Here is a 12,701-nt window from a genome sequence, read left to right as displayed (position 1 = left end):
ACCTCTTCTGTTGTTTTTACGTCAGTCATTAATTCAGCCAAATGCCTCGGTCTCCTTACAATAGCAAGTATCATCAGGGGATAGAACTTCACCCCACTTTTTAAGGTAAGGCATGACAGGATTTTTCATCGCATGTGACAACGAAGCCAGGCCTAAATCCCCACAGCCATAAAAAGAAATTTTGTAAGAGAAAGCATTACCTGCAGCGTCACAGCCAAATTCCAACTTAGTACCGCCAGTCCAGCTGGATGCGCTGTCCTAAATGACCAGGACGCCAATCCTAAACTATTGCCACATGTTTGTAACTTCCCTACCCGCTCAGTCTCTCCCTTCCAGAAGTGCTGCAATAAATCATTGTATCAAGGCAAGTCCCTACAGAAACATTATCTTGTCCCAACTACATGTACTTCTGCATTTACAGATGCCTGACAGTAAGATTAGCCTTGCCTAACTACAGCAGACCTCACTCTGCACCCTGTTATTTTTGTGCCATGCCCTGAAGTGACCAGAGCAGCATAGGGCACAACTACATGCACAGGACGACCTCACATATGCTTTGACAACTGCATTTTCATGCCAGCGCTGTATTTCACTAGGAGCAAAGTGACTTTTCAGGACAGTGCAGGACAGCACATCAAACATCTTCTCTTCACAAAACAAAACAGGCCCAGGCATTTATTGTGAGACACTCAAACATAGACTCGCCACAATTTTTGCTCATTGTGTCTCCGTGGTGTTTTTACTGATGAATGAATGAATTATCATTTACATCAAAGGCAAGGTTTCCAGTTGGAAATTGTTTACTTTCTTCTCAATCGAAGAAGCTCTGGCAAACTCATCCAAGATACAGATTATGTACAAACCAGCCAGCAAGTGCTTGCACGCTGTGAGCTGTTGAAACAGGAATAATTCAATCTTTTTGTAGTCTTACCCTAGCTAATTTGCCACAAGCTGTCTCTTTTCAGATGCTACATGAATCTCTTTTCAGATGCTACATGAAACACGAGGGAAAAGAAAGCTGGATTTAGCTGGTGAACTTACAGTCAGTTCATCTACCAAGAGCTCAGGTCAGGTAGTTTTCTATTTAAAACAACTCATTTTTTCAGCCTCACAAGGTTAAAAGAACAAAAATTTTTTCCAGTAACCAAACACTGAACAAGTGTGCAACAATTACTTAACTAATGCAAATGATTTTCAGTCTGCATGCAAGGAATATATGGGATAATTGTAGGGCACTCTCTTCCATTAGCATTTTGCAAGTACTTTTTAGGTAGCCATGGAGACATTACAGCCTTTTACTTCTCGCTGTCATAACTAGACAGCTATTGATTTATTTGTAAAAATTCCCTGAAAGAGAACAGAGAAAGAGGGAGTTTTACACACCACAAGATCTGAGTGCAAGAAGCTGAAGACTCAGAAGGATTTTAGATAGAGACAGCAGCATGGAGGCTTCTTGCAGAAAGTAGCCCTGAACTCCAGGTACTGCTTTAGCACTTTTTCCAAGACAGAAGGAAAAAACATCCACTACTACATAACATGCACACAACAGAGGGACAGCCTCCCAGCCTGGTCCAAAAGGAGTAACATCTCTAGCTCTACTTGCCACCACCCTGTACAAAAGGAGGCAATCTCCAAGGGCCTGCTGTGGTTTTGCTCTGACAAAAAGCTCTCCAGAGATGTGATAGGACTCCATCCTTGCAATGCTGCCACCATCAGCAGGGCAAACATGGTTCCAGCTTCCAACCTCACTTTCAATGCTCTTTGTAATGCCTGATAACACACACCAAAGGGAATGAAGAAGGAAGGGGATGTTAAGTTTGGGAATGTGCAGAACTGCTTTTACTATGGAAAGTTTCCGTTTACTGAACCAACACAGGCAATCACCACACAGGGCTAGAAGACATCCCCTCTCCTCCCAGTCAGCATATGTGGATGCCTCACCCCTGGCAGGCATTGCAGGTGATCAGTCCCTCCTCTCTATGGGAAAGCCTTTTGACAAATGTCTCGCCCAACTTCTCTGCACATCACCCTCCTTTCCCTCTGCAGCTCCAGAGTTTCTGTAAGCAAAACAAATGCTGGTCATTAGCAGCCATTTCTATCATGATGCCCAAAACAATTCCAAAAGAAATGCCATTTGCCATATAGACATCTTTATGATCAAGTACTTCTGCATATGTGGATTTAACAGTGCGTGTCGTGACGAGTGATTCTGAAAGCCAAACAAGCAACCTGGAAAAGACTGCATCACACAGATAAGAACGTGCAAGTAATTACAGATTCAGGTCCCACTCAGATACTCTTAGTAATAAGAACAATGTATCAGGCTCATAACAGATTTTTCCTTTTGGATAAAACAGAGAGGAAAGCCTATTCGACCAAAATATTTTTCTTATATTCACCTTAGACACAGTTACAACAATGGAGCCCAAACCTGCAAGATTATCTTCCCCACCAAGCTGCAGGAAGTTTACCAGCACCACCCTGAAAATAAATCACAATGCTCTTATCTCCACATTACATTTTAAGCCTCACAGCTGTTCACGAAAAGGATGCTCTCTAGCAGTGCTGCAAACAGAGGGACAGCCAGCCAGATGCTGCTGCAGAAGCATGTCCATGGATGTTACTACTCCTGGCACATAACACTCAATTGCGTCATCGATACTGCTTCGTTAATTCCTGTGAAGGCCTGGAAGGGGGAAAGGATTCATCATCCATGGGAAGCTTGCTGAGAAACATCATCACAACCTTTGGGGCATATGGGTGCTGCCGCCGTGGGTGGAAGCACAGGGTCTTGTGAGCATCACGGCACTTTCACCATTCTCGGCAGTGGTCGGACCAGCCCACACTAAAAACACACAGCCACACCTATGCTGTGTACACCTGCAAGGCCAGGGAGTGTAAGGGGGGCACATCTGCGTCCCCAGCAAGGGTGGTGAGAACAGATGCACTCACATGGTGTCCAAATTCCTGCTTGTGCTGTGGGTCCTGCAGACACCCCTGAAAACAAGTTTCTATACCAGCACTGTCAGAGGTTGCAGTGATCCTACCCAGCACTGCATGGGAGGTACATGTAGAACACCAACAGGACATGTCAGGAAACCTCTGAGAGGACACTTTTGGTTGAAACCTGTTAATAACAGGTTTCATACCCAAAGGAAGGGGTAGACAAATGTAAGCCACTATATGCTCTTTTGTGGTTTTTGTCCTCTCCAAAAAACAGAAAAGAATCCCAGCCTAAGACAATAAATTCTCTTTCACTGAAATAAGAAAAACAAGTTCTTAGACCCAAGCTTAGCCAAGATACATAAATATGCATTTCTGAACTTTCCCCTGATGTTTCCTTTAAAAATGTAAATTAAAAGTGCTGTCACACATTAAATGAACTTTGGTTACATAAAAAAAAAGCTGAATGGTTCTAAGATCCAACTGACAAGCCTTTTCAGATCCCTGCTCTAAACCAAAACCAACTTCCCACAGATTTAAATTAAGAGTAAAAAAAAAAAAAAAAAAAAAAAAAAAAAAAAAAGCCTCCTTTGTTTAATGCTGTTTTGGAAGCAGGATAGAAGGCACTACAAAGCTAGCACCCAAACCATCAGGAGGCACCGAGCTCCCATGTGCCTTTCCCAGAGATTAGCTGGTCAACACACCCACCTCGTCCTGAGGCAGACTTTGCCCCACTGTGTGCACAGCAGTGGACAGGAACTGGGGAGAAAACATGAAGGGACCCCTTGCAGCACAGAGAGGTTCTCAGGAGGTATGCTATCCAAAGCGACTGGCAGCTTTGGGTAGCATGCAACAGAGACCTTGCATACATCATCTTGGGAGGATTAAGTTTTTGTCTTGTTCTTATAAAAGGACCCCAATGTACCACCCCTTCCACCCAATGAGCAAAAGCCTATCAGAGGTGCTTTCACTATAGGAAGGAGAGCAAAAAGGCTCCAGCTGAGCAGCAGAGGGAGCAGAGCCATTCATTACGCCACCACCTCCCACCACAGCAGCCTGCCTTCCAGCATGTACATTCGGATGTGGAATCCAGCTGCTCCCAGCACCAGGATTGCTCCTGGCCCCCACACAGCCACCACTTCCCCAGCATGGCCCCATCCATGCCCTTGCCTCCATCTGCACCCTGTTCTCTGCAGCTCTCAGAGAAAACACACTCTGCCCACTTCTCTGGGATGGATACAAATAAACCAGTGTTACATTTAAGCTAGGTGGTAGAGAAGACCCTTTGAATCTACCAGAAAGCCTTACACAGCAAGGTACAACAGCAGTCACATGCCTAGTATCTATTAATATCCTTCTACACTCTAATTGCAGAGATAATATCCTTCTACACTCTAACTGCAGAGATCCCAATTAGCTACATGCTCCCTCTCCTTGCCAACGCTTCATCTCTGCAGGACTTTTTCATGACTTGAGTACCTGACCCAAGGCTAAGGGAAAACAGATTCTAGCAGTGTCCATGCAGCAAGGGCAATTTTCACAAACCCACATTGTCTGCACCCTTGTTGAGCTGGACAGAACCCATGACCACTGCTACAGCCATGCGGGACAATAACTATGTTCAGAAACACAGCAACAGCTCAACACTTTTGTACAATGAAGATACTTTTTGTCACCTGCCGGTTGAGACAGATGTTAATAATTTGCATCATGCTCTGCACAACCTTAATTTGGTCCTACACACACCTTCACATGCCCATCTCACGACTTCTGAAAACAGAGACCAGCCTCCAAGGGCCTGCACATTGTTCTCCCCATACTTACACTCCCTGTGATTTAGGCCACTTAAAATAGCTCACCTGCTTCAAGAATGCTTATACCTTTGAGGCTGGATTTCTCCCTGAACCTATAGCTACAGCTAATGTGTACGTATACTTTACAGAGAAAATATCAAGTCAAGACTTCAGGAGAACACCTACCTAGACTTTCTGGACAACTCTAGATCCTTTGAATGGCATTGAAGTTCACTGAACATTTGGGGTTCTGCTCAGTTCAACAGCTGCCTTGCCAAAAGCCTTTCAGTGTCATATAGCACACCAAGTAAACCCAGCACATCCTCAAAGTCAGTGACTGACTGCAGGAACCTCAGATCAACTGCTGGGTGTGCAGCAAGCATGCTGCCCCTGCCCTTTCCCTTAGGGGTCACCAGGAAAGCAGGAGTCAGCAATAAACCACAAGCCACAGAAACTACTGCGATGAACTGAACGCAGCCAGCCCAAGCCATGGCTCTCCCTTGAAGCATGAACATGATCAAACCTTAACTGTACCTCTCTGCTGTAGAGAGAGAAACTGGTTACAGAGTTCTGCTTCGAGGGACAAACACCAATAGAACAGCTTCTGATTCACTCCCTGAATTCCTCTCCTTGGACAAAAGAAAAAATACATCGTTATTTTTAAGGACCTTCTATTTAAATTCAGAACTTGCCGTGAGATGTCCTATTCCTCACACTAAGCCAGTCATTCAGCCCATGGATCTCCGACCACATAACCACAAGCGAATCAGGTTCACAGGGCCATGTTCACCATGCAGCACAGGGATAGCAATGTGTAAAGCTGTCACAGGATCACAAGTCACCACCCTTCCTCAGGAAGTGATCCTGCTGCTAATTTGATAAGTGTGTGTTCCTGATTCTGTCAGTCATAAAAGATCACTGCAAGGGGATTATTTGAAAATGAGGAGATGGAGGCTGGCCTGTTCAGCAGCTTGCTTGTTTTTACCACATGAAAGCTATGTTCTATTACCAGCTAAAGTTTGGGAATGTTGTATCTCCCTTCAGAACCACTGCAGTCTTATGAATTATTTGGGGTCATCTCCTACTTTCATATTTTAAATACACACTACACTCTTCCCCTAGATTTTTGTTTCAGAATTGATCAACTCGAAAACAGGCATGTAAGACCATATTATCATCATAATTTCCACTTATTTTTTTCTTGCTGCATTACAGATGTGGCAAAAGTTGTTCTCCCACATCTGCCACATTTGGACTTATGAGAAAACTTTAAAAATCAGATAACCACTAGCATAAATCAGCACACTTTAAATCAAAGACATAATTATAGGGCTGTCTTTAACAGTGCAAAGATTCACCAGTTCAGATGCTGTAATAGCTGGCTCAAGTCTCTGCCTTAAGTTCTCCACTAACATTTAAGAAAAAAAGCTTTCAAAGATAGATGCAAGTACAAACCAAATTTTGGACCACTGCACTCTATCTTGGAATCCTTATGCTCACAGATGGCATTCAATGGGATTTTATTCATTCAAGAGTTGTAGCACTGAGCCTACCAGAAGTGTGACTGCCATCAAGATGCACGCACATGGCTGCTTAAAGTCGGACTTTTTGTTATTTCTGTCTTTCTTCTGGCACGTTGAACCAGAGACTCCTTAAATGGCCTCTGGCCCTGGCTCTTTGGCACAACCAGTATGGCTTAATGAGGCAGAGCAACAGCGAGCAGCCTTACCTTAACAGAGAGTGGGACACCAGCCTGATGCCAGACAGGTTATCCAATCTCCCTTGCCTAAGTAATCTCACATGTTTTGGCTTTTGCATCTCCCAGCAGTTTTAGCAAGATTCACACTTGTTCTTCTCTTTCATCAAAAGCATGGTCCATCTGTAGTCTACACCAGGGGCTGTTCCTCGTGGCCCTAATACAACATGCAGGAAAAGATACAGCATGCAAGCAATGAGGGCAAGATTTAGCAGCACTCCCCCCACAGAGCACCTCTCGTGGAGACAGTGCTGGTGAAACTTTAGCTCTCATGGCCTGAAGGGACAAAGCAGTCGAAAGCAAGACAGTGCAGGACTCCCACCCAGGGGAAAAACTGCTGGGGTTTGCCAGGCTGGACTGCACAGCCCAAGCCCTTCCACATTCTCCACCTGCCTTCTCTGTTACAGATGAAGGTGGCTAAGGAGAGCACAGGGAGAAGGAAGAATACAGCTATGGCTGGTTTCAAGACCTGTATCTAAATATATTTCCACTGAGGAAAGAAATCAGCTCTTTACATAACTGGTTTATCTTGGCCTTGTGACAGAAACAGAAGCAGAGCAGTTATAAAAAGCATAAAGCTTTAAAACACCACACTTTCCTCATGTACAACATAAGTCACAGAGGGACAAAATGCTCTGGAAGTTAAAGGTATCAGGAAATCGCATATGCCCATACCAAGGGCAATGCATACAATGGGAAAGCAACTGAAAATCCAGTGTGATAACTTAATTATTGATGGAAAATTCAATTCTTTACACATAATGAAAGTCATGATCTTGGGAGCAAAGCCTGTTAGAAAAATAACAGACAGCCAGTCTTCTCTCCCTGAGCTGGACCAAAACACAAGCCAACTGGGGAGACATGGGTAGAAAAAGAGAGAGGGAAAACTGATGCATCGCTGCCTGCATCTTGCTGTGTGTTCATGGCTGAACACCCTTGCTAGGGCACTCAGAGCAAGGAGAGAGCCGCGGCAAAGACCCCACCAGAAAGGCGCCAAGATAGGTGTTACAGCTCAGTGTACCCATCTGTTGAGCTCTCAGTCACCTGAAGTTAGAGATGCAACAGTTGCTGATAACAACCCTGTGGCAAGAGAAAAATCATGCTCCAAAAGGACCAAGCTTTGATCCTGGATTGGGTGCTGACTTCTCAAGAACCAGGAGATGTAATCTCTCGGAAGTAACACGCTGCCTTTCCTATGACAGGCTACAAAGATTAGTGTACATAAAACCACTGTCTTCAAAGCGCTATCTGAACAGTGAACATCATTGATTTCTGAGATCCTCCACTCATAGATAACCTGTTCAGCAGTGATCCCTCCAGCAATATCACTCACTGTCCTACCAAGGCACACGGCAGGCTGATGCCCTCGTTGCGCTGCAGCCAGAACAGTCAGCACACATGCAAAGACTGGCACAGGAGGAGAACAAGATACGGTATTTCTGTTAAGGAGACACCACAACATGCAACCTGGGCTCTGGGCACACAAACGGATATACAGCAGGGCAAGGCAGGGTGTGAATTCATAGTACATGATGAATAAATGTTAAGTGAGTGCCTGGGTATAGACACCAGCAGAAAACACAAGACAAGGCAATGTAGTTTACCTCTCTTGGACTGCATCCAAGAGCAGAGTCGCTAATGAGATGACTAATGGGATCTCACAATGACAAATGGGGGGAACACCACTCAGCCTAAGTATAGGACAGTACTAAGTGGTTTTATTTATTAAGGTATTGTTTTTATTTATTCTTAATACACAGCTGTACACAGAAGCTGCACACAAGAAGAGCAAACACAACAACACCTGCCTGCCAAAGCAAGGCCATACAGAAATAGGCCAGAACATAATCGCAGATCTTTAAAGAAGCAACAAAACTTGAGCTTTGCAGCCAGAAAATAACAAAGGTACAGATGGATGAGAAGCAGCCACCTCAGGCATAGCAACCTAACCTGCACATTGCCATTTAGGAGCTGAGGCACAAGTCACCAGTACCTTAACAAAAGGCGTGGAGATTGTCAGCAGTGGGACAGGGGCTTCACCAAACTCTAACACCACAGAAATTTTCAGGATGCTCCACTGTCTCCCTGAATCCTGTCAGATATTTGGGCTATTTCATTTTCTACCAAAAACTACACCAAACCAACAGACTCGCCAGGAATGAGCATTTACTTTCTTGCACTCCTTTTACCCCTTCATTGGGGCCAAGGACACATTTTGGACAGTCATATCAGACCCGTGACACAGGCACCCCTCTCTCTCTGTGCTCCCTCACCATCACAGACAACACACAATTTGAAGCACCACAAAGGAAATTAGTAACTCTAACGGGTCTGCAGCAGCACTATCTTGTCCTCAGTAAGCCAGAGGTACATTTTGATACCATCAGATCACTGTTAAGAAAGTAAGCAAGCTGCCTTTGTTCCACACCTCTTACTTCAGAGGAGTAAGTCTCTCCTCATTGAAACTGTCTTGATTCCTTGATGCAGTGTAAGACATAAAAACCACAGACACCCTACTCTGGCAGATTTAAGACAAAACCTCCTGCAGCACATGGGACCATGCACATCAGCACACAGCGTTTCCTCTCCTCAGACCAGCCTGACACAACTGGTGATCAGAGAGCAGATGTCCTCCTCATCACCGGCAAGCGATGGGACCACGCTGGCAGTACCAGATGAGAACAAGCCTCAGCGTCCTGGGAATGGCTGTAATTTCAGGAACGCCAACAGTTATCCTCATAGGCACAGCTCGCAAGTGAAGTCTCCCAATACACCTCCAGAGATCTTTTAATCAGAACCCCATTACTTCCCACAACACGTTTTATACTGCAACAGACAGCACAGCCCAAAGCAGGAACATGACTTGCATCTATGTAGGAACAGAAGATGGCATTCAGCAGAGCCTTCTGCCCCATGTGACATCCCTGACCTCAAGGCACTCTACCCTGCATGGAAGCAGAAACGTTACTCACAAATTTCTCCACAGCACCGATCTACTGTGGACACATGTGCAGAGGACAGAACAGCTCAAACAGTCTTCAGCTGATCTGCTAAACCTAGAATTGAGCCAGCACACAGGATGAAAACCCAGGGCAAAACTCACTGAAGCTGCAGAGGTGCCTGAATCTGGCATGATATATTTTGACTTGGGCTCTTGACAGAGTTACAGCAGCTGTTGAATATCTAACAGCACCTTGCTCAAAAGCAGCAGTGCCTCTGAATAAGAGCAATGCTGCTGGAGAGAGAAACAGCTCTCACAGGCCCAGCTCTGCAGCCAGGTAAACACATGCAGCTGACACTGCCTTCAGGGAGAGAAACAGTGGCTTCATACTCCAGGCATGGCGACATTGATCTTTAAGAGCCACGCAGCACGCACTGAGTCAGTCTCTCACTTGCACACCAAACAATTCCCCCTGCTTCAAGGAGCTGATCTACAGCTTTTCAAGAAATTACACTAAATCCTATTGTCAGAACTCTCCCAGGATGGCTTCCACCCAAACTGTGGAGCGCTGCAGCTCCTCACTTCCTACCAACACAAAAAAGTCTCTCTAGACCAAAATGCTTGCCGTGTTTGGAACCAAAACTTAAAACAGATTTCAGTTTTCCTAGTTTCTGGGATGCCCCTACAACCTGTCTGCAGCGCTGCCTTGTGAATCTCATCAGTTTTACTGAAATCCGTATTCACGTTTTTATTGTAACGGCAAGCCACTTTTGTCCTTGACAAACATAAATCCTCAAGCCACGGCTGCTACCTTTAATAGAAGCAATAAATCTGGATTTGGCACACTGAAACATCTTGCTGTCAGATACTCGATAATGTAAGCACAAAGAATATTCTCACTCCAAGTGACCCATTTTTGCTGCTTAGTTTTTGGAACTCTCATTGCTCAATCGTGCTGCCATTTCAACACATGCCAGAGCTCACACATTTTGCTGCTGGTAGTATCTGAGCTTGGGCTGAAATAAACAGAACCAGCAGAGTCTGACTGCTCCAGACACAGCCGAGTGCACGTCCCAAACACTTCATCTGCGTTTGTCCCAAATCATCTGCACTGCACTTCCACAGGAGAGCACAAGCATGATGTTATACTGCAGAAAAGCGCTTAACAGCATGGCTTATTTCTTCCCGTGGAAACAGCTGTATAGGTACAAAGCACCTTTTCACTGCTACAGCTGCACCTCAGCCAGGGCGTGAGCTAGCACAGCTATTTCAGCTCACCCAAGTCCCAGAACTAAAAGAAACAGACCTAGAAAAAATAATTATAGGATGTAAGAACCCCAGGCCTTAAATCAAAACACATTTGCTCGTGCAGGATATGACTCCCAGCCAAATTTTCACAGCACTCCTAACTACAGCGTCCCACCACAGCCCGCACCGATGAAAGCAGAGGCTTCCGCTCCCCCAAACCTCCCTAAACTCTACTCCGGGAACGAAAGCCAGCTCCAGGGCGCTCACCAGGGCCGACTCCAGCTCACCTCTAGCCGGGCTGCGGCGGGGTCACGCTCCCTCGCCCGGCCCGGGGGCGGCAGCCCAGAGGGAAGGCAGCCGGGCTCCTCCGCCCAAGCCAGGCCAGGGCCGCGGGCCAGCGGCTCCAGGGGGCCCCGTTGGGCCGGGGTTAGGCGGTAGAGACCCCCTGCGGGGACGGCAGCAGGCGGCGGGGACCCCCTGCGGGGACGGGAGCCGTCTAGCCCTGGGGACACCCGGCCAGGCGACGGCCCCGGGCTCGGCGCCCGCACGGCGGCGGGACGGGACGGGGCAGCCGCGCTGGGCTACGCCGGCTTCGTTCTGAGCCTCGGGAGCCCCCCGCAGGAGCCAGGCTCCCCCTTACCTGCGCCCGAAGCCGCGCCAGGCACTCCCAGGTCGGCCGCACCTCTGTCTGCCGCCTGCTCCGGGCTGCCCCGCCTGGCACACAGCGGCCAGGACCCAGCGGGGCCGCGCCGCGCCGGGCCCTCGCCTCGCTCCCCGCCCCGGGGCTGGGCCTCCCCGACGGGGCGGGCGGCAGCGCCGGGCCGGGCTGGGGCCCTGATTGGGCCCCACCGCAGTCACTCGGCCGGCGGGGAAGGAGGGAGCGGCGCTGGCCGCCCCCACCGCCGCCCCTCAGCCACAGCCCCTAGGTACTGGGAGACTCGCTCCGGCTTCCTCCCGCCGCCTTCGCGCTTCGGCTGCCGGCTCTTGCTCTCTACCGCCGGGCTGACATATTCTCCCGCATCCCTCGGACGGCTCCCGGGGAGCCCCAAGAGTCGGTCGTGACACCCAGCTCCATTGGCCAGAGAGAAGACACCGGCCCTACGCGCCTGGCGGCCAGGTCAACCCGCAGAGCACGGGTTCGGGATTCACTCGACGCCAGATTTCTTTATTCCCGGAGCTCTTCCTCCCGTCCCCTCTTCCACCGGACGGGTTAGACAAAGCGCTTAACTTAATCGTTTTGGATGTGGAAAAGTGTTTTGGTTGTGCATCATTTCTGACTGTAGCTGCTAAAGAAAATGTGAAATTTTCTATTCAGAACCACATGGAAAGTAAACATTTTGAGTTCTACCCGATTTGGAGCATGACATTCACTGTTCAAGCACAGTTTACAGAGAGGAAAAACTGATGCAAAACACCTTTTTTTTCTGGCAGGTTACCAGTCTGTGGAGTTGGCCACAAAGCTGGAGTACATCACAGATTCAAGAGGGGTCAAGTCTTAGGCTGCAAGAAAAGAAGAAAAAGCAGCCACACAGTTACTAATCCCTGGTCTTCCTTTGTATCTGTTAGTTCTTCCATCTCAAAACTTCGGTGGCTAACTACAGTTTTTGACATTGCTGTATCACATTCTACAGCTGGTCTTTTTGCCCATTTTCTCAAACCTTCATTGAAACCATCAGTGTTACTGTTTTGCTCTGCACCTTGCTGTTGGCTACATACTAGTGCCGGACTCCTGGGTCCAGCTCTCCATGTTTTGTCCCTCTGAAGATGACTGGTGTTCACTTGCACCATAGCAAGCTGTTGAAACAACTGTTGATCTCCATGCTTGTCAGTCAGTCTTCTGGGTCAACTATTCATTTCTGGTAACTCCTCTTTTTTTTTTTTTTTTTTTTTTCTTTCTCTCTTTTTTTTTTTTTTAACACTTTAATTCAGAAAGTGAGGGTTCTTACTAAAGTAATTCAGAAGAGCTTCATTAGGATGGCATACAAGTGAGATTCATCTGAAAGCAAATCTGAGCTGACAG

General features: G+C 47.1%; 1 protein-coding gene across 15 annotated transcripts in view; it reads right to left on the bottom strand.

Annotated features, from left to right (window-relative positions):
* The window catches only part of PPFIBP1 (PPFIA binding protein 1), a 113,071-nt gene extending 101,600 nt beyond the window's left edge, over nt 1–11,471 (bottom strand). For 11 of the 15 annotated variants that reach the window (XM_068656227.1, XM_068656273.1, XM_068656255.1 and 8 more), the window contains exon 1: nt 11,322–11,470. The gene's annotated coding sequence lies outside the window, so the exon portion shown is untranslated. Of the gene's footprint in view, nt 1–10,968; nt 11,115–11,321 lie in introns of those variants that run through there. The other 4 variants (XM_068656265.1, XM_068656300.1, XM_068656366.1 and 1 more) reach the window with 3 other exon arrangements.
* Between the last annotated feature and the right edge of the window lie 1,230 nt (nt 11,472–12,701).

This window comes from Anas acuta, chromosome 1 (assembly GCF_963932015.1).
Source record: "Anas acuta chromosome 1, bAnaAcu1.1, whole genome shotgun sequence".
NCBI lineage: Eukaryota > Metazoa > Chordata > Aves > Anseriformes > Anatidae > Anas > Anas acuta.
Note: the sequence above shows the minus strand (reverse complement) of the source record. Positions and strands in the feature narration are given on the sequence as shown.